Source organism: Cajanus cajan, chromosome 10 (assembly GCF_000230855.2).
Source record: "Cajanus cajan strain Asha chromosome 10, NIPB_CcT2T_4, whole genome shotgun sequence".
Classification (NCBI taxonomy): domain Eukaryota; kingdom Viridiplantae; phylum Streptophyta; class Magnoliopsida; order Fabales; family Fabaceae; genus Cajanus; species Cajanus cajan.
The window spans coordinates 23,369,348-23,390,553 of NC_138526.1; the positions used below are offsets into that span (position 1 = coordinate 23,369,348).

At 37.7% G+C, this 21,206-nt stretch overlaps 1 long non-coding RNA gene across 1 annotated transcript; it reads right to left on the reverse strand.

The window, feature by feature from the left end:
* Positions 1-822: 822 nt before the first annotated feature.
* On the reverse strand, positions 823-2,504 carry LOC145952858 (uncharacterized). The gene is made up of 2 exons (XR_014430352.1): positions 2,220-2,504; positions 823-1,020 (listed from the first exon to the last, which is right to left on the reverse strand). It is a non-coding gene; the product is annotated as an uncharacterized LOC145952858 (long non-coding RNA).
* Positions 2,505-21,206: the final 18,702 nt, after the last annotated feature.

The window sequence follows — 21,206 nt, forward strand, 5'->3', positions numbered from 1 at the left end:
TTTTTTTTTTTTTGGAATACAAGGGGTATTTCATTCTAAATTAAAACAAAAGAACCCTCCCAAGTACTAGAAGTTTGAGTAGGTGAGAGATAAAAAAATATGTAACCCTAGTTCTTTTCATAATAATCATTTTTTGGCACCTGAAAAGCAAACTTGGATGCTTTAGTTAGATATATGATTAATTGTTGAAACCATCATTGATCAAGAGTTCATGGAACATGGCCCGCATTTAACTTATCTCTAGGGTTTTCTAGTTTCTGATTTAGCACGCAGCACAATTTGTCTATGCATTATTGAATTTGCTGTACCATCTTTATCAATTGGTTCATCCCTTTTCTTTGGCACCAGGCGAAGACTGCTATTTGTGGTTGTACCAAACAAGAAGAAAGTGACACAAAATACAAACAAGGGACGGCTGAAACTTTGTGTGTTGCATGGTACATTAAGTTATTATTTGATCGTTAGTATGAAAACAAATGATAGTTAGTTTTTCTAACCTATGACGACGACGATAGCCACAAGTGAAGATGTTCAAGAAACCCCTTTTGATTGGTCGAAATTGTACTATTAAAATGACCAGCATTAGGATTAGTTTGTCATGAAAAGTTCAACAAATTACATACCTTTTGAAGATATATTTTAAGAATCATATGGTATCTAGTCAATTTCGAGAATATTATCCACTCATTTTGTTTTATAAGATTAATTTGGATCTGGTTTCTGTAAACTTATCAGCAAACACTTTTAATGTGACACCCTTACTACCCCAACTTATATTGTAATAAAAATTTCAATTATGGTAACAGGGTTCACATAAGAAACTTCGATAATCACAATAATATAAATATAAAACATAAAAACATAAGAGTTTTACAAATTGTTTTCAAAATAATATTACAATACCAAATGCATATAAATATTTCGTCCTAAAATCCTCTGCCCCGATGTCACAATATCAGAACATTTCCCAAAATAAAATGCTAGCATCTTATATGCCACTTGCAGCTGGATCCTCTCCACCTAAAATATCCACAATTTATACGGTGAGAAAAGAAAATATCTATATGCAAAGTACATTCAAACATATTACAAGATAATCTCATCATAACTCATTATATAGTGTATACAAACGTGTATATAAACATATTTCAATCCATCATTTAAGTCAATATCATAATTATTTAACATTTATAACTCATGTCAATCTCACAATCATTTCCACATACGTAATTCATGTCAATCCAACAATTAACACTATGCCAAGACCTCGCCACGTTTGACACAAGTGATACAGGTTAATTGCCTCACTCAACCCACACCAGACCAGGGGTCACGCCCTCCCTGTAGCATCACTTACCCAGGGGCCGTGCCGTCCCTCACCATTTTGGTGTGAGGAAACACAATCACATTACAATCAATACAATCTCTTGCAATTAACCCTATGCCAGGGCAGCCATGAACGACATAAGTGGTGGTGTTAACTGTCTTTCTCATCCCACACCATGCTAGGGTCACGCCTTCCCTGTAACACCACTTATACAGGGCCGTGCCATCCTAGTCATTGATGTGAGACATCACAATCACATCCATATCACAACCATACAACATTTCAACTCATAATTCAACTTCTATCACTTACGCAATTTCATATGCATAACAAATAAGACAACAAAATAGAGTTTACATACTCCTCAATCATTCTTAATAATTCCAACAAAATAAAGCAAGTTCATTAATATATAAATACGATACATGTCATATATTTATTGATTCAACACTCGACTTATTACATACTTAATACATCATATTATATTCCTTTAATTATAATTTATCTAAATTGTCCATTAATGCAGTTCATTAATCCAATAATCCAAAAGTTCAATATTCCAAGGGTCAATAATTCAATGTTTAATAGTTCAATGGTCCAACCGTTCATGAGTCGCTTAGTTATAATATATATACAGATGATAATAAAGAAAATATAAATTAACTCCAGTAAAGGTGGCAGTGCCTCCTAGTTAGGAATTCATTTATATTTTCCAAATCATGTAATAAAAATATAACAAAGATGTACATATTAGTCTTTTATCAAAAACGTTTAAATTACAAATTAATAGGAGGCTCAGCCTTCCATTCAGATAAATTAAACATGCTTCTGAGAAATTCTACCCAATACCCTCATGTACTCTACATATAAATAACCCTCTTTTCTCCCGTACCTGGATAAATAGTAACTTGGGCAGAACCTCCTCCTCTTTTTCTTAAATCGGAACCGGAACTAGGGCAGAATCTCCTCTCTTTCTTTCTCCCTTTCTATCTCTCTAGAATTTCCTTCTCTCTAGAATTATGAATTTTCAAAACCCTAGGCCCCTATTTATAGAAATTTTGAAATTACTATGCACTATGTACTATTCATTAAAATAATATTATTTCATTATTATAATATTAAAGTTACTATGCACTATTCATTAAAATATTAGAATTAATTAAATTTTGAAACTTAATTCCGCAGGATAATATGCTCAAGCTATGGAGTTAATTGCTGCTGCTATTGGACAACAGAATACTTTGTTGGCTCAGATGGAGGCCAATCGGGCTGCAGCTGAGACAGCTAGGACTAACGTACCTGATGAGTATAGGGGCTTGTCAGAGTTTAGAAAAGGGAATCCTCCTCAATTCACAGGTGTTGATGGACCAGAAGTTGCTGACCAATGGATTGAAGAAATTGATATTTGAGGAAGCTCATAAAAGCAAATTGAGTGTACATCCAGGTATGACAAAAATGTATCAAGATTTGAAGAAAATGTTTTGGTGGAATGGGATGAAAAGGGAGATAGCTGAGTATGTTGCATCTTGCATTGTGTGTCAAAAAGCTAAAGTGGAACATCAAAAACCAGGAGGTTTGTTACAAATGATGGAGATCCCTGAATGGAAATGGGATAGTATAACCATGGATTTTGTTGTTGGATTACCAAGGTCTGCTAAGAATTGTAATTCTATTTGGGTGATCGTGGATAGATTAACTAAGTGTGCTCATTTTCTTCCGGTGAATATAAAGTGGTCCTTAGAAAGGTTAACTCAATTGTATATTAAGGAGATTGTTAGATTACATGGTGTGCCCTCTAGTATCATCTCTGATAGGGATCCTCGTTTTACATCCCGATTTTGGCAGAGTTTGCATCAGGCGTTAGGAACTAAGTTGAGACTCAGTTCTGCTTATCACCCACAAACTGATGGGCAGTCTGAGAGGACTATTCAATCTTTGGAGGACTTGTTGAGGGCTTGTATTTTGGATCATCTAGGGAGTTGGGAAGAGATGTTGCCTTTGGTTGAGTTCACTTATAATAACAGTTTTCACGCAAGTATAGAAATGGCACCATTTGAGGCTCTGTATGGGAGGAAGTGTCGAACACCTTTGTGTTGGTTTAAAGAAGGAGAATCAATGATGGTGGGACCAGAGATTATCTTGCAAACTACTGAAAAAGTGAAACAAATTCAGGGAAGAATGAGAGCTACTCAGAGTCGACAAAAGTCTTATGCAGACAAGAGGAGGAAACCTTTGGAATTTTCAGAGGGAGAACATGTATTTTTGAAGGTAACTCCTACCACAGGTGTGGGAAGAGCTATCAAAGCGAAGAAGTTGAATCCTAAGTTTATTGGACCGTATCAAATTCTCAAGAGGATTGGACCAGTGGCATATCAGATTGCATTACCTCCATTTCTATCTAATCTGCATGATGTATTCCATGTGTCACAACTGAGGAAGTATATTCACGATCCGAGTCATGTCTTGGAATCAGAGGCAGTGCAAGTGAAGGAGAATTTAACTTTTGAGAAACAACCAGTTTCAGTGGCAGACAAGAGAGTTAAGAAGTTGCGAGGTAAATCTATCAATTTGGTGAAGGTTATTTGGGATGCAGACACTAATGAAGCCACTTGGGAGTTGGAAGACAATATGAAGGATCAATACCCATATCTCTTTTGAGTAAGTGAATTTTCGAGGACGAAAATTTTTGTTGTTGGGGAGAATTGTAACATCTCAGTTTTCAACATGATTATTACTATTATTATTATTATTGTCATTATTACTATGTGGTATTTGGTCATAATTTGGTGGTTATATTTTACTTCAATTATAGATAATTCACACTCCATTTATGCTTAGAAAGATATGTGTGTTGTTAGATCTAATTAGATAGTTGTGAAATTTTTTTTTTAAGAATCATTTCTCGCTGGGCTGACTGACTAGTCTCAGTGGCCGCGGCATAACTTGGGCTGTGATGGTCCAAATGATGCAAAATTGGTGTCAATGGAAATCTAAGAGAAAAACGCACAACATTTGAAGAAATAGCCATTTGCAAAATCGGTCGTTTAGGAGGTCAAAATTGGACTTTTATTGATACAATTGTTTCTCGCTGGGCTGATTGGCAAGCCTCGGTTTTTGGGGTATAACTTGGTCGGTGGTTGTTCAAATGATACCAACTTGGTGGATATGGAAAGATAAGAGAAAATCCTACAACTTTCATGAAGGAAATATTTTCAGATTCGGCTCTCTATAAGGTCCAAATCAGTAGCCAAAGTCGGTGAGGAAAAGAACATGGCACCAACTCCATTAATTCACACCAACTCCATTAATTCATCCCACCAACTTCTATAATTCATTCCACTAATTCATTCCACTTAGTTTTGTCTATCTTTTTCTCCATTATTTTAATGTGTTTTGGAGGCTATAAATAGGCCTTCACTTCTCCATTGCAAACCATCCCAAGAAATACTTCTCATCCCTCAATTCTCATTCTCTCTTCTCTTATACTCTCTTCTTTCCCTCTTCTTCTCTTTGAAGACCAAGAGAAATCCAGAGGAAGAGGTTCTGTCCTAATTTTAGCTCCGGTCCCTGTTTTAGACGGAAGGAGCCTTGGGGAGGCAACTGTGCTATAGTCTCAGTTTCTGCCCGAGTTTCAGTTCAGGATTATCCAAGTAAGGGTGGTATTTATAAAATTAATCTAGTATGCTAAGTAAGGGTGGTATTTATAAAATTAATCTAGTATGCTAAGTAAGGGTAGTACTTATAAGACTTAATCTAGTATACATGAGCATGATAGGAGTAGTATAACTTTTAATATGCTATTTTGTTTGTATGAAGGTTGTTATTTATTTAAGTTGATGGTTGTTATTTATTCAAGTTGGTGGTTGTTTTGGATATTTAATTTGGCATGGTTATGATTATGTTTATATATATAATTATGAAGTATGCTATGTGTATGTGGTTTGGAGAAGTAAATAGGACTGAGAGGAGTAAGGTTATGGATGGGAGATCTCTTGGTGAGATCAGGGATATAATCTTTGGAGAAAATATGGAATTTCGGAATCCCATTGTGAGGATTTCCAATTTGGAAATTTTCCAAGGATTATATAGTAAACCACTTCAGATGTTAGGTGGATTCTGAAGTACTCCTCTAAGTATCTATTTGCTACCGGTATGGGTCTGGGTCGAGTCATACCGATGGATGAGGTGACCCCACCAGGGTTACGTGACGACGTAATCCAACTGTATACTTTCCATGAGAGGTTAGGCGTGAGACATGGGTTGCTGACATGTTTCACCGTATCAACACTTGGTTTGGATAGGTGTTGAGGCCAACATTTGGTTTGGATGTGTTGGTTACATCATGGATTATACGGTGGTGTGACTTTGCTTTGGATGTGGATTATGTATATATATATGGTATGAATTGTATACTTTGGTTATGGATTTCTTTAATTAATATGTATGCATTGGCATGGATGTGTATACATTATATTGGTTGGTTTGAATAAATAATTGTTAAAATGATATTTATACTATGGTTGGTTTTATACGTGCTAACCCTTATGTTTCCATGTGGTGGAACTGTGATGATCTCACTATGTGGGGGAGCAGATCAGGTGTGAAGCCATAGGATAGCAAGGAGTCTTCTGGGTAGCTGCTTTGAGAAGTGGCTAGGCTTAGAGCTTGACCAGCACCTAGGGTGTTTCTGTTAATGGTTAATGTTAATATATTTTGGACCCACCTTAGGTCATCACATCAATAACCAACCAAAATAAAAGAGCATTTATAATAAAAAAAATAGAGCAAAAGCCAGCTACGCTAGAGTGTAAAAATTGTTTTCATAATAGCAAACATAAGTATATTAGTCATTCTCAGTAAAATCATACAGTCATCCAAAATATATTAACATTAACCATTAACAGAAACACCCTAGGTGCTGGTCAAGCTCTAAGCCTAGCCACTTCTCAAAGCAGCTACCCAGAAGACTCCTTGCTATCCTATGGCTTCACACCTGATCTGCTCCCCCACATAGTGAGATCATCACAGTTCCACCACATGGAAACATAAGGGTTAGCACGTATAAAACCAACCATAGTATAAATATCATTTTAACAATTATTTATTCAAACCAACCAATATAATGTATACACATCCATGCCAATGCATACATATTAATTAAAGAAATCCATAACCAAAGTATACAATTCATACCATATATATATACATAATCCACATTCAAAGCAAAGTCACACCACCGTATAATCCATGATGTAACCAACACATCCAAACCAAATGTTGGCCTCAACACCTATCCAAACCAAGTGTTGATACGGTGAAACATGTCAGCAACCCATGTCTCACGCCTAACCTCTCATGGAAAGTATACAGTTGGATTACGTCGTCACGTAACCCTGGTGGGGTCACCTCATCCATCGGTATGACTCGACCCAGACCCATACCGGTAGCAAATAGATACTTAGAGGAGTACTTCAGAATCCACCTAACATCTGAAGTGGTTTACTATATAATCCTTGGAAAAATTCCAAATTGGAAATCCTCACAATGGGATTCCGAAATTCCATATTTTCTCCAAAGATTATATCCCTGATCTCACCAAGAGATCTCCCATCCATAACCTTACTCCTCTCAGTCCTATTTACTTCTCCAAACCACATACACATAGCATACTTCATAATTATATATATAAACATAATCATAACCATGCCAAATTAAATATCCAAAACAACCACCAACTTGAATAAATAACAACCATCAACTTAAATGAATAACAACCTTCATACAAACAAAATAGCATATTAAAAGTTATACTACTCCTATCATGCTCATGTATACTAGATTAAGTCTTATAAGTACTACCCTTACTTAGCATACTAGATTAATTTTATAAATACCACCCTTACTTAGCATACTAGATTAATTTTATAAATACCACCCTTACTTGGATAATCCTGAACTGAAACTCGGGCAGAAACTGAGACTATAGCACAGCTGCCTCCCCAAGGCTCCTTCCGTCTAAAACAGGGACCGGAGCTAAAATTAGGACAGAACCTCTTCCTCTGGATTTCTCTTGGTCTTCAAAGAGAAGAAGAGGGAAAGAAGAGAGTATAAGAGAAGAGAGAATGAGAATTGAGGGATGAGAAGTATTTCTTGGGATGGTTTGCAATGGAGAAGTGAAGGCCTATTTATAGCCTCCAAAACACATTAAAATAATGGAGAAAAAGATAGACAAAACTAAGTGGAATGAATTATAGAAGTTGGTGGGATGAATTAATGGAGTTGGTGTGAATTAATGGAGTTGGTGCCATGTTCTTTTCCTCACCGACTTTGGCTACTGATTTGGACCTTATAGAGAGCCGAATCTGAAAATATTTCCTTCATGAAAGTTGTAGGATTTTCTCTTATCTTTCCATATCCACCAAGTTGGTATCATTTGAACAACCACCGACCAAGTTATACCCCAAAAACCGAGGCTTGCCAATCAGCCCAGCGAGAAACAATTGTATCAATAAAAGTCCAATTTTGACCTCCTAAACGACCGATTGTGCAAATAGCTATTTCTTCAAATGTTGTGCGTTTTTCTCTTAGATTTCCATTGACACCAATTTTGCATCATTTGGACCATCACAGCCCAAGTTATGCCGCGGCCACTGAGACTAGTCAGTCAGCCCAGCGAGAAATGATTCTTAAAAAAAAAATTTCACAACTATCTAATTAGATCTAACAACACACATATCTTTCTAAGCATAAATGGAGTGTGAATTATCTATAATTGAAGTAAAATATAACCACCAAATTATGACCAAATACCACATAGTAATAATGACAATAATAATAATAATAGTAATAATCATGTTGAAAACTGAGATGTTACAATTCTCCCCAACAACAAAAATTTTCGTCCTCGAAAATTCACTTACTCAAAAGAGATATGGGTATTGATCCTTCATATTGTCTTCCAACTCCCAAGTGGCTTCATTAGTGTCTGCATCCCAAATAACCTTCACCAAATTGATAGATTTACCTCGCAACTTCTTAACTCTCTTGTCTGCCACTGAAACTGGTTGTTTCTCAAAAGTTAAATTCTCCTTCACTTGCACTGCCTCTGATTCCAAGACATGACTCGGATCGTGAATATACTTCCTCAGTTGTGACACATGGAATACATCATGCAGATTAGATAGAAATGGAGGTAATGCAATCTGATATGCCACTGGTCCAATCCTCTTGAGAATTTGATACGGTCCAATAAACTTAGGATTCAACTTCTTCGCTTTGATAGCTCTTCCCACACCTGTGGTAGGAGTTACCTTCAAAAATACATGTTCTCCCTCTGAAAATTCCAAAGGTTTCCTCCTCTTGTCTGCATAAGACTTTTGTCGACTCTGAGTAGCTCTCATTCTTCCCTGAATTTGTTTCACTTTTTCAGTAGTTTGCAAGATAATCTCTGGTCCCACCATCATTGATTCTCCTTCTTTAAACCAACACAAAGGTGTTCGACACTTCCTCCCATACAGAGCCTCAAATGGTGCCATTTCTATACTTGCGTGAAAACTGTTATTATAAGTGAACTCAACCAAAGGCAACATCTCTTCCCAACTCCCTAGATGATCCAAAATACAAGCCCTCAACAAGTCCTCCAAAGATTGAATAGTCCTCTCAGACTGCCCATCAGTTTGTGGGTGATAAGCAGAACTGAGTCTCAACTTAGTTCCTAACGCCTGATGCAAACTCTGCCAAAATCGGGATGTAAAACGAGGATCCCTATCAGAGATGATACTAGAGGGCACACCATGTAATCTAACAATCTCCTTAATATACAATTGAGTTAACCTTTCTAAGGACCACTTTATATTCACCGGAAGAAAATGAGCACACTTAGTTAATCTATCCACGATCACCCAAATAGAATTACAATTCTTAGCAGACCTTGGTAATCCAACAACAAAATCCATGGTTATACTATCCCATTTCCATTCAGGGATCTCCATCATTTGTAACAAACCTCCTGGTTTTTGATGTTCCACTTTAGCTTTTTGACACACAATGCAAGATGCAACATACTCAGCTATCTCCCTTTTCATCCCATTCCACCAAAACATTTTCTTCAAATCTTGATACATTTTTGTCATACCTGGATGTACACTCAATTTGCTTTTATGAGCTTCCTCAAATATCAATTTCTTCAACTCCTCATCCTGTGGAATACAAATTCTACTCTTGTACCTCAAAATTCCATCTGTACCTTGTTCAAATCCTTCAGCTTTCCCAGAACTCATCAACTCCTTAAGCTTGTTCAAACTCGCATCCTGAACTTGTTTTTGTTTCACCATCTCTAAGAAATCACTAGTAATGGTAGTCATACCACAACTAATGAAATTTGGGGCAACCACCACGTTAAGATTCATATCCCTGAATTTCTCTACCAACTCCATCTCTTTAACCATCATGTAAGACATATGGAGAGATTTTCTACTCAAAGCATCTGCCACCACATTTGCTTTACCTGGATGGTACATTAACTGAAAATCATAATCTTTCAAAAATTCAATCCACCTCCTTTGCCTCATATTTAACTCTTTCTGATCAAACAAATATTTCAGACTCTTATGATCACTGAACACATCAAACTTTGCCCCATAGAGATAATGCCTCCAAATCTTCAAAGCAAAAACTACCGCCGCCAACTCTAGATCATGCGTAGGATAATTCCGTTCATGAGTCTTTAACTGCCTAGATGCATAGGCCACAACCTGCCTGATGGGTTCCTTCTCCATGAAATGATGTAGGGATGAAGGAGAGGAAGCCTTGCCCTTGATCTAGGTTCAACAAGGTGGACAAAAGGAGGATATATGGTGAAGGAAAGGAGGTTGGCGTGAAAAGGGAGGTGTTTGGGCGGAAGCTATTTAGGAGATGGTGTTTGGTGATTTAGGTTGGCTCACTCCAAGGTAGGTGGAGGCCACTCTAGGTTTCACTCTCCAAGGGTGGAGAATGAAGGAAGGCTAGCCGAAGCAACCTAGGGACTAAGGATAGGATTTGAGGCAAAGAAATGCTCTCTCAAATTCATATAATCCAAAGTGTTTACAAGTGGTGGGGTGTGGGGTTTTTATAGGAGGAGTTGCATTTAGGGTTGCATTTAGGGTTGCATGGCCGAAAATGCCAAGGCCAAATGCACTCCAAATGCAATGCCAAATTAACCCTAGATGCAACTTGGTGGCCAAGTTTGGAATCTATGGGTTTAGATTGGCTATAACAAGGTGCATGATAAGACCATGCAACCTTTGCCCTCCACTTGGGCCTAAGCCTTTCTAACACCAAAAATAGGTCCAAACTTTGCCAAAAATTGCGTCACCTCCTCTAAAACACCCTAGCCCAAAAATTGAAAACCCTAATTATCTAAAGCACCCCATAATACAAGGGTAAAATAGGAAATACAAAGAAAATAAATCCTATGACTAAAATACCCCAAAATACAAGGGTAAAATTGGAATAAACCAAATAAATCCTACACTACTCAAAATTAGTCATAGCATTGGACCATGTGATGGGTTTCACATGAAGTACCATGGATGGTCCTCCATCATACCCTCCTTCTTGAGAAGGATTTGACCACAAATCTTCAAGTTCTTCCATTCCATTGATCCTTCAAAAGAAGTGAAACCACAATTAGGGGAGTAAAATATTAAAACTTAACTATGCAATCCTTAAGTACATAATTTGTTGAATGAAGGTGCTTAGGGCAAAAGGGAAGAGCCAAAGAGGCATCACCATTTAAAATTTATTGACCCATGCCATTCATTCACCAAATCATCTAACTTAGGATTGGGTGCCTTTTATTCAATGATGGCTTTTAAAAAGGTGCTCATCCTCCATTGCCATCTTTCTTTGGCACCAAAGAAAAGAGGATGGCACAAGGGTTAAGGTTTACTTGAACCTAGCCCTTTTTCTTCAAAGGAAAAATTCTTTTTTTCTTTTCTTTTCTTTTTGTTTTTGTTTTTGCTTTTCTCTTCATCATCTTTCTTAGCCTTTAGTTTGAGTTGGTCCTCATTCACTTGAGAGGGTGATAGAGGACACCACACAAACTTCTTACCTAAGTGTTGGAAACTTATTTTATTGGTGAGGCCATCATGGATTATGTGCTTGTCAAATTGCCATGGCCTCCCAAGCAAGACATGACTAACCTCTAATGGCACTATGTCACACAAAACATTTTCTTTATAGTTGCCAATAGAGATTGGTATGCTTGCTTGTTGGTTAACTACAACACCTCTATCCTCATTGATCCATTGCATTTTGTAAGGTTTAGGATGAGGTTTTGTAGTCAAGGCTAACTTATCAACCAATCTAGTACTACAACAATTTGAAGTTGACCCACTATCTACAATGAGAGAACAAGTATTTTCTAGAATTTTGCATTTTGTTTGAAACAAGTTCTCTCTTTGAGATTGTGCAATGTCACTAGGTTGATTGTTAAGAAGCCTTCTAACCAATAGTAAGTCTCCTTCACAAGGTAAAATTTCTTCCTCGGAGTCTATGGCTTCTTCTTCACTAGAGGAAGATGAAGTAGCTTCATCAAGGCTACTATAGTGATCTTGGGCTTTTAAAACCATGGTTTTCTTTGTAGGACATTGAGAAGCAATATGTCCTCTTCCAAGACACTTAAAGCACTTGATTTCACTTGACTTAGACTCTTTGGAAGGTGCTTTAAAAGATGAATTTTCTTTTTCTTTTCCTTTTTCTTTTTCTTCTTTGGGATAAGGTAGGGAAGAGTGGCCCTCCTTCTTAAAACTCTTGGAATAAGAGGGAGTGGAGTCTTTTCGAAAAGGTTTTCTTGTAAGTTGATGCTCCACTCTTGAGCAAAGTTGAACAAGTTCATTCAAATCCCTATAAGGTAGAAGTTCAACTTTGTCTCTTATCTCAAGATTAAGACCACTTTGAAATCTAGAGATTGTGGTCCTCTCTTCCTCCCTAATCCCAGCCCTCATCATGAGTAACTCCATAGATTGCCTATATTCTTCCACACTAGAGGACCCTTGTTTTAATCTTTGAAGCTTATCCATAAGCTCTCGGTCACAGTATGGAGGAATATGCCTCCTTCTTAAGGCACTACGGAGCTCATTCCAATATTGAATTGGAGGCTCATGGTTTATTCTTTTTTCTTTTTCTAAGGAGGTCCACCAATACATAGCATGCCCTTGGAAGCTAAGGGTTGCTAAAGAAACCTTTCTATCCTCACTTATTCCATGGCAAGAGAAAAGTTGCTCCACTTTCATTTCCCAATCTAGATAAGTTTCAACATTATCTTTGCCATGAAATGAGGGAAGATTGATGTTGGGTTCCCTATTGGAAGACTCCCTATTTCTATGATGCCTTGGGGGTCTTTGATAGTAACCATCATTGTGATGGCTACTAATGAAGGTATCACTTAGAGGTTGGGTGTGATGCCCTTCCTCCTCATGATTACTTGCATACATGTGCCCCTTTCCTCTTGAGGGTTGAGGAGAAGTGACTTTTGGTCTTGAACCACTAGCCTCTCCTCCCACAACTAATCTTTCAAGTAATCTTTTTATTTCCTCATTGTTTCTTTCAAATTCTTTTTCTTTTCTTCTTAATTCCTCCTCTCTTTTTATATTTTCCTCTTCTTTTTTTCTTAGGTACTCTTTCAATTCCCTAAGTTCATCCCTAACACTAGACCTAGTGCTACGAGAATTATGACCATGGACACTAGAATGATCACTCATCTTTGATAAAAAAAAAAGGTTTTCACAAATTGTTTTCAAAAAGGGATTGAAAAAGGTTTTCACAAAGAGTGAGTGATAAAAGGTTTTCACAAAAAGGTTTTTAAGGTGCAAGATAGGTAGGAAAGGCCTAAGTGCACAAAGTGAACTTTCAAGGGGAGGTGGACTACAATGAATCACTTAATAACCAAGCCCTATCAAGTAAAAATCACTAAGCCTTTTGCTACTTTTCTTACAAAAACGAATTGGCACAATCAAAGGTGAGTGTGTGCACGTTACCCCTAGTATGCAAAACAAGCCTTCTAAACGTAATTGCACAAAGATAAAGTCCTAAGCAATTATACTACTAAAAGCTTTAAAACATGCAAAAGGAAAGCACTTAAAACATGTTCTAGTCGAGGTCCTAGGTGAAGGTTTTCAAATCACCTTCAACTACACGAACTAAAACCAAGTTGAAGAGGTTTAATAATGGCCAAATTACAAACCAAAATAAAGAAGCTAAGGCCAAAAACACAAAGAGGTCGAGAGAGAAAAAAATAAGCAAAAATCAAGTAAAACAAAGATTCAAGTCTTCAAACTCCTCCAAATGGGTTCCTTCACAATGAACAAACGTGTTAGACCTCTCCAAGTGTTTGTTCACTCCTTTATGTGTGGTGTAAGTCCCTCCAAAGGCTAGGCTTGGATTCGGTTCACCCCTCCACTCAAATCCACCAAAGGTGTGAAAAATGACTAGAGTGGGTTTTGACCTACAATGAAATTAAAACCAACCCAAAGCAAGAGTCCAAGAAATAAAAACTGAAAAGCACAAGTAAGAAAGGCTAAACTCAAAGAGAATTTAAGATGACAAAACAAAAGAGGCCAAGAAAGACAAGCAAAAAAAAATTAAGACTCAATCAAAGAAAGGAAGCACACAAAGAGTAATCCTAGAAAGGCACTAGAATTAGGTTAGTGTTTAGTCCACTTGATTAAGTCCTTTATATGTTTCGGTCCAGCCAAAATTAAAGTCCCAAAATAAGGTCAAAAAGGTCACAAGTCCAACTCCCAAATGCATAGGTATTTGTCCAAGTCCACAAGTCTAGCAACAAGTCCTTTTTGGTCCAAGAATTTTTTTTTGTTCTAGTCTTTTTCTTTCTTTTCACGGCAATTTTTCTTTTATATGTCTTGGGTCCGAAATTTTTTGTTAAATTAAGCCCAAATGTTGCTTAGGTTTTGCACTTGTGGATGGTCAAAAATTAGGTTAAACTTTAGGAGAGAAAGAGTAGGACAAGTGGCATGAATTTAGAGGTCCTTAGGGAATATTTTTGAGTGGAATTGGTTTTGTTCTTTTTAGCACAAGTTGTTATACACCAAATTTCATCACACCTCTTAGATTCTTTTAGGGTTTCTTTTGGCATAGAAAGACAACCAAATCAAGTGAGAATGCAAGGGAGAGTGGGCGGTTATGCATGTGCAAGGAAATGTTTACACATGGAAATCACAAAATCACTTAGAACATGCTAGGACTAAATAGCATGCATGAATGACTCCTAGATGGTTCATATATGTCACGCCCACTATGTAATGCAAGATGGCATATTTTGTTGATGTGTTTCAGGCAAAGTGTTTGGCACATACATAGAATTTATATGGACAAAATATAGGAAACATACAAAGACAAAACTTTAGGTGGATTCAAAAATCAAAAAGCATGTTCATGGCATTTTCATATGAGACTCAAGAAAAATGAAAAGCATGGCAACCCTAAAAAACATGGAAACCTAAAATTGCAAGGAAGGCTCACAAAGAACAAGGTGTGAACCCCAAAGCTATTCGGCCACACAAAGAAAACAAGAAGAAGGAAAGTGACCGAAAGCAAAAGACTCAAAGGAGACACAAAAAGATTAGATGTTACCCTTGTAGAACCTTGGCTCTTGATACCACTTGATGGGTTCCTTCTCCATGAAATGATGTAGGGATGAAGGAGAGGAAGCCTTGCCCTTGATCTAAGTTCAACAAGGTGGACAAAAGGAGGATATATGGTGAAGGAAAGGAGGTTGGCGTGAAAAGGGAGGTGTTTGGGCGGAAGCTATTTAGGAGATGGTGTTTGGTGATTTAGGTTGGCTCACTCCAAGGTAGGTGGAGGCCACTCTAGGTTTCACTCTCCAAGGGTGGAGAATGGAGGAAGGCTAGCCGAAGCAACCTAAGGACTAAGGATAGGATTTGAGGCAAAGAAATGCTCTCTCAAATTCATATAATCCAAAGTGTTTACAAGTGGTGGGATGTGGGGTTTTTATAGGAGGAGTTGCATTTAGGGTTGCATTTAGGGTTGCATGGCCGAAAATGCCAAGGCCAAATGCACTCCAAATGCAATGCCAAATTAACCCTAGATGCAACTTGGTGGCCAAGTTTGGAATCTATGGGTTTAGATTGGCTATAACAAGGTGCATGATAAGACCATGCAACCTTTGCCCTCCACTTGGGCCTAAGCCTTTCTAACACCAAAAATAGGTCCAAACTTTGCCAAAAATTGCGTCACCTCCTCTAAAACACCCTAGCCCAAAAATTGAAAACCCTAATTATCTAAAGCACCCCATAATACAAGGGTAAAATAGGAAATACAAAGAAAATAAATCCTATGACTAAAATACCCCAAAATACAAGGGTAAAATTGGAATAAACCAAATAAATCCTACACTACTCAAAATTAGTCATAGCATTGGACCATGTGATGGGTTTCACATGAAGTACCATGGATGGTCCTCCATCACTGCCTATCTTGCATAAGAACACATCCTAAACCTTGATGAGATGCATCACTATAAACCTCAAAAGATTTATTAGGATCTGGCAAAATCAACACTGGAGACGACGTCAACTTTTCCTTTAACTCTTGAAAACTCATTTCACACTCCTCCGTCCATACAAAGGGATGATCCTTCCTGGTTAGCTGTGTTAAAGGCATAACTATTTTAGAAAATCCTTCTATGAATCTTCTATAATAGCCAGCCAATCCCACAAAACCTCTAACTTCAGTAACTGATTTCGGACGCTCCCACCTCAAAATTGCTTCCACCTTAGTAGGATCAACTGCAATTCCTTGTCCAGATATTACATGGCCCAAGAACTTAACTTCAGATAGCCAAAACTCACATTTTGATAATTTTGCAAATAATTGTTTCTCCTTCAATACTTGCAAAACTATCCTCAAATGTTCTCTATGTTCTTCTACAGATCTAGAGTAAACTAGAATATCATCAATGAATACTACAACAAACTTATCCAAAAAAGGTCTGAAAATCCTATTCATATAATCCATGAAAACAGCTGGAGCATTCGTCACTCCAAAAGGCATGACAATATACTCATAATGACCATACCGAGTCCTGAAAGCAGTCTTTGGTATGTCCTCCTCCTTTACCCGTATCTGGTGATACCAAACCTCAAATCAATCTTGGAGAAAACAGAAGCTCCTCTTAACTGATCCATCAAATCATCGATCCTTGGCAATGGGTACTTATTCTTGATTGTCAGTTTATTTAACTGCCTATAATCTACACATAACCTCATACTACCATCCTTCTTCTTTACTAATAACACGGGTGCTCCCCATGGAGAGACACTAGGTCTGATCATCTGCTTCTCCAAAAGTTCTTCAATCTGCTTTTTCAATTCTAACAACTCTGCTGGTGCCATTCTATAAGGAGAAATGGATACTGCTCCCGCCCCTGGTATAAGATCAATACTAAACTCCAACTCTCGCTTTGGTGGTAATCCAGGAATATCATCTGGAAAAACTTCTGGAAACTCTCTAACAACCTCAATACTATTCAACAATTTTTCATTCTCTACACTAATAAAGGATAGGATCATAAACCCTAGAGCTCCATCCTTCAACAACCCATCCACCTGTCTATTAGAAATAAACCTTTCCTGTTTAACAGCAGGAAAGATTAATCTCTTCTCTGAACAATCTATCAAAATCTTATTGATAGAAAGCCAGTCCATCCCTAAAATCACATCCAAATCCGATAAAGGTAAACAAAACAAGTTCACCTTATAACAACGCCCTTCTACTTCTATTGTACATCCTAAACAAACCTCAGAAGTCAAAACAGACCCTGAAGCTGGGGTAGAAACAACTAGATCCACACTCAAGGAATTCACAACTAATTTTGATCTCCTCACACATTCGTAAGAAATAAAAGAATGTGATGCACCAGAATCAAATAGAATAGAAATATCATTACCATCAATTTTGCCCTTCCCCTTTACTAGCTCAGATGATGTTTCAGCTTCAACACTTGTTAAGGCAAAAACACGTCCTGCTGCAGTAGGTCGATCCACCTTTTGGTTCTCTCTAGCTGGAGCATTTCTGATATTGCAATCTTTAGCCATGTGACCCACCTTGCCACATTTAAAACACGCATAATTCTTTGTAGGACAGTCCCTCATCATATGTGGGCCTCCACACGTATAGCATCTAACAGCTCCTGTAGTAGTAGTCCCCATTGGTTTCTTATTAGCATTCCCAATCTGAAATTGGGATGGTCTCTTTTGAGATTGTTTCCCCCTTCCAGATGATCCTTCTGGTCCTTTCACCATTTTATTCCCTCCCTCAAATCTTTCAACCGTTTTTGCCTTTTCAACCAGCATTGGGAATTCCATAATTCCCATAGGAACAATGGTTTTCTTCAGCTCAAATCTTAGACCTTCACTGAACTTCCTGCATCTCCATGCTTCAGTGATAGCTTGAGAATAGTATCTAGCCAAGTGTTCAAACTTGACCACGTACTCCTGTACTGACATGTTCCCTTGTTGCAGTCTCAAAAACTCGGCTTCCTTAGCATATCTGGCACTATCTGGAAAATATTTCTCCAGAAATACCTTTTTAAAATTCTCCCAATTCACCGCCTCCCCTCTGGCCTTCATCATAACCTGAGCACCTTTCCACCAGCAGCTAGCCTCACCCACCAACATATAAGTAGCATAAACAAGCTTCCTCTCCTCGGGGCATTGCATCACCATGAAAATTTTCTCTATTTCTTCAATCCATTGGTCAGCAACTTCTGGTCCATCAACACCTGTGAATTGAGGAGGATTCCCTTTTCTAAACTCTGACAAGCCCCTATACTCATCAGGTACGTTAGTCCTAGCTGTCTCAGCTGCAGCCCGATTGGCCTCCATCTGAGCAAACAAAGTATTCTGTTGTCCAATAGCAGCAGCAATTAACTCCATAGCTTGAGCAATTTGCCGCTCATCCATGCTTGAAGAAGAATTAGAATGATTTCCCCTACCAACCATCCTTTAAACAAAATCAAGGAATTTTATGAGTTTACACTAAAACTCATAAGAAATTCCTAATCAAGATCAAGAAACTCATGAAGTTCCTTTCATTTCCACACAACGGAAATGCAACAAGACCATTTCCCACAAACCCTAAAGAGACTTGACCAGCTCTGATTCATTCCACTTAGTTTTGTCTATCTTTTTCTCCATTATTTTAATGTGTTTTGGAGGCTATAAATAGGCCTTCACTTCTCCATTGCAAACCATCCCAAGAAATACTTCTCATCCCTCAATTCTCATTCTCTCTTCTCTTATACTCTCTTCTTTCCCTCTTCTTCTCTTTGAAGACCAAGAGAAATCCAGAGGAAGAGGTTCTGTCCTAATTTTAGCTCCGGTCCCTGTTTTAGACAGAAGGAGCCTTGGGGAGGCAGCTGTGCTATAGTCTCAGTTTCTGCCCGAGTTTCAGTTCAGGATTATCCAAGTAAGGGTGGTATTTATAAAATTAATCTAGTATGCTAAGTAAGGGTAGTACTTATAAGACTTAATCTAGTATACATGAGCATGATAGGAGTAGTATAACTTTTAATATGCTATTTTGTTTGTATGAAGGTTGTTATTTATTTAAGTTGATGGTTGTTATTTATTCAAGTTGGTGGTTGTTTTGGATATTTAATTTGGCATGGTTATGATTATGTTTATATATATAATTATGAAGTGTGCTATGTGTATGTGGTTTGGAGAAGTAAATAGGACTGAGAGGAGTAAGGTTATGGATGGGAGATCTCTTGGTGAGATCAGGGATATAATCTTTGGAGAAAATATGGAATTTCGGAATCCCATTGTGAGGATTTCCAATTTGGAATTTTTCCAAGGATTATATAGTAAACCACTTCAGATGTTAGGTGGATTCTGAAGTACTCCTCTAAGTATCTATTTGCTACCGGTATGAGTCTGGGTCGAGTCATACCGATGGATGAGGTGACCCCACCAGGGTTACGTGACGACGTAATCCAACTGTATACTTTCCATGAGAGGTTAGGCGTGAGACATGGGTTGCTGACATGTTTCACCGTATCAACACTTGGTTTGGATAGGTGTTGAGGCCAACATTTGGTTTGGATGTGTTGGTTACATCATGGATTATACGGTGGTGTGACTTTGCTTTGGATGTGGATTATGTATATATATATGGTATGAATTGTATACTTTGGTTATGGATTTCTTTAATTAATATGTATGCATTGGCATGGATGTGTATACATTATATTGGTTGGTTTGAATAAATAATTGTTAAAATGATATTTATACTATGGTTGGTTTTATACGTGCTAACCCTTATGTTTCCATGTGGTGGAACTGTGATGATCTCACTATGTGGGGGAGCAGATCAGGTGTGAAGCCATAGGATAGCAAGGAGTCTTCTGGGTAGCTGCTTTGAGAAGTGGCTAGGCTTAGAGCTTGACCAGCACCTAGGGTGTTTCTGTTAATGGTTAATGTTAATATATTTTGGATGACTGTATGATTTTACTGAGAATGACTAATATACTTATGTTTGCTATTTTATAATCCTTGGAAACGTTCCATATTGGAATCCTCACCATGGGACTCCTAATTCCACATTTTCCAAAGATTATATCTTGATCTCACCAAGAGATCTAATCCATACCATAACCTTACTCCTCTAGGTTCTATTAACTTTCCAAACCACACACATATAGCATATTCCATAATTACATACAAACTTTTGCATAACCATGTCAAATCATTCAATATAATAACATAAATAATTAAACACCTAAAATAACCCTTAACTTAAATAAATGACAATTTTCACATAAACAAAATAGCATATTAAAGTTATACTACTCCTATCATACTCATAAGTACTACCCTTACTTTGCATACTACCCTTACTTTGCATACTAGATTAATTTTATAAATGCCACCCTTGGATAATCCTGAACTGAAACTCGGGCAGAAACTGAGACTATAGCACAGCTGCCTCCCCAAGGCTCCTTCCGTCTAAAACAGGGACCGGAGCTAAAATTAGGACAGAACCTCTTCCTCTGGATTTCTCTTGGTCTTCAAAGATAAGAAGAGGGAAAGAAGAGAGTATAAGAGAAGAGAGAATGAGAATTGAGGGATGAGAAGTATTTCTTGGGATGGTTTGCAATGGAGAATGAGAATTGAGTGTGGAAATGAAAGGAACTTCATGAGTTTCTTGATCTTGATTAGGAATTTCTTATGAGTTTTAGTGTAAACTCATAAAATTCCTTGATTTTTTTTAAAGGATGGTTGGTAGGGGAAATCATTCTAATTCTTCTTCAAGCATGGATGAGCGGCAAATTGCTCAAGCTATGGAGTTAATTGCTGCTGCTATTGGACAACAGAATACTTTGTTGGCTCAGATGGAGGCCAATCGGGCTGCAGCTGAGACAGCTAGGACTAACGTACCTGATGAGTATAGGGGCTTGTCAGAGTTTAGAAAAGGGAATCCTCCTCAATTCACAGGTGTTGATGGACCAGAAGTTGCTGACCAATGGATTGAAGAAATAGAGAAAAATTTTATGGTGATGCAATGCCCCGAGGAGAGGAAGCTTGTTTATGCTACTTATATGTTGGTGGGTGAGGCTAGCTGCTGGTGGAAAGGTGCTCAGGTTATGATGAAGGCCAGAGGGGAGGCGGTGAATTGGGAGAATTTTAAAAAGGTATTTCTGGAGAAATATTTTCCAGATAGCGCCAGATATGCTAAGGAAGCCGAGTTTTTGAGACAGCAACAAGGGAACATGTCAGTACAGGAGTACGTGGTCAAGTTTGAACACTTGGCTAGATACTATTCTCAAGCTATCACTGAAGCATGGAGATGCAGGAAGTTC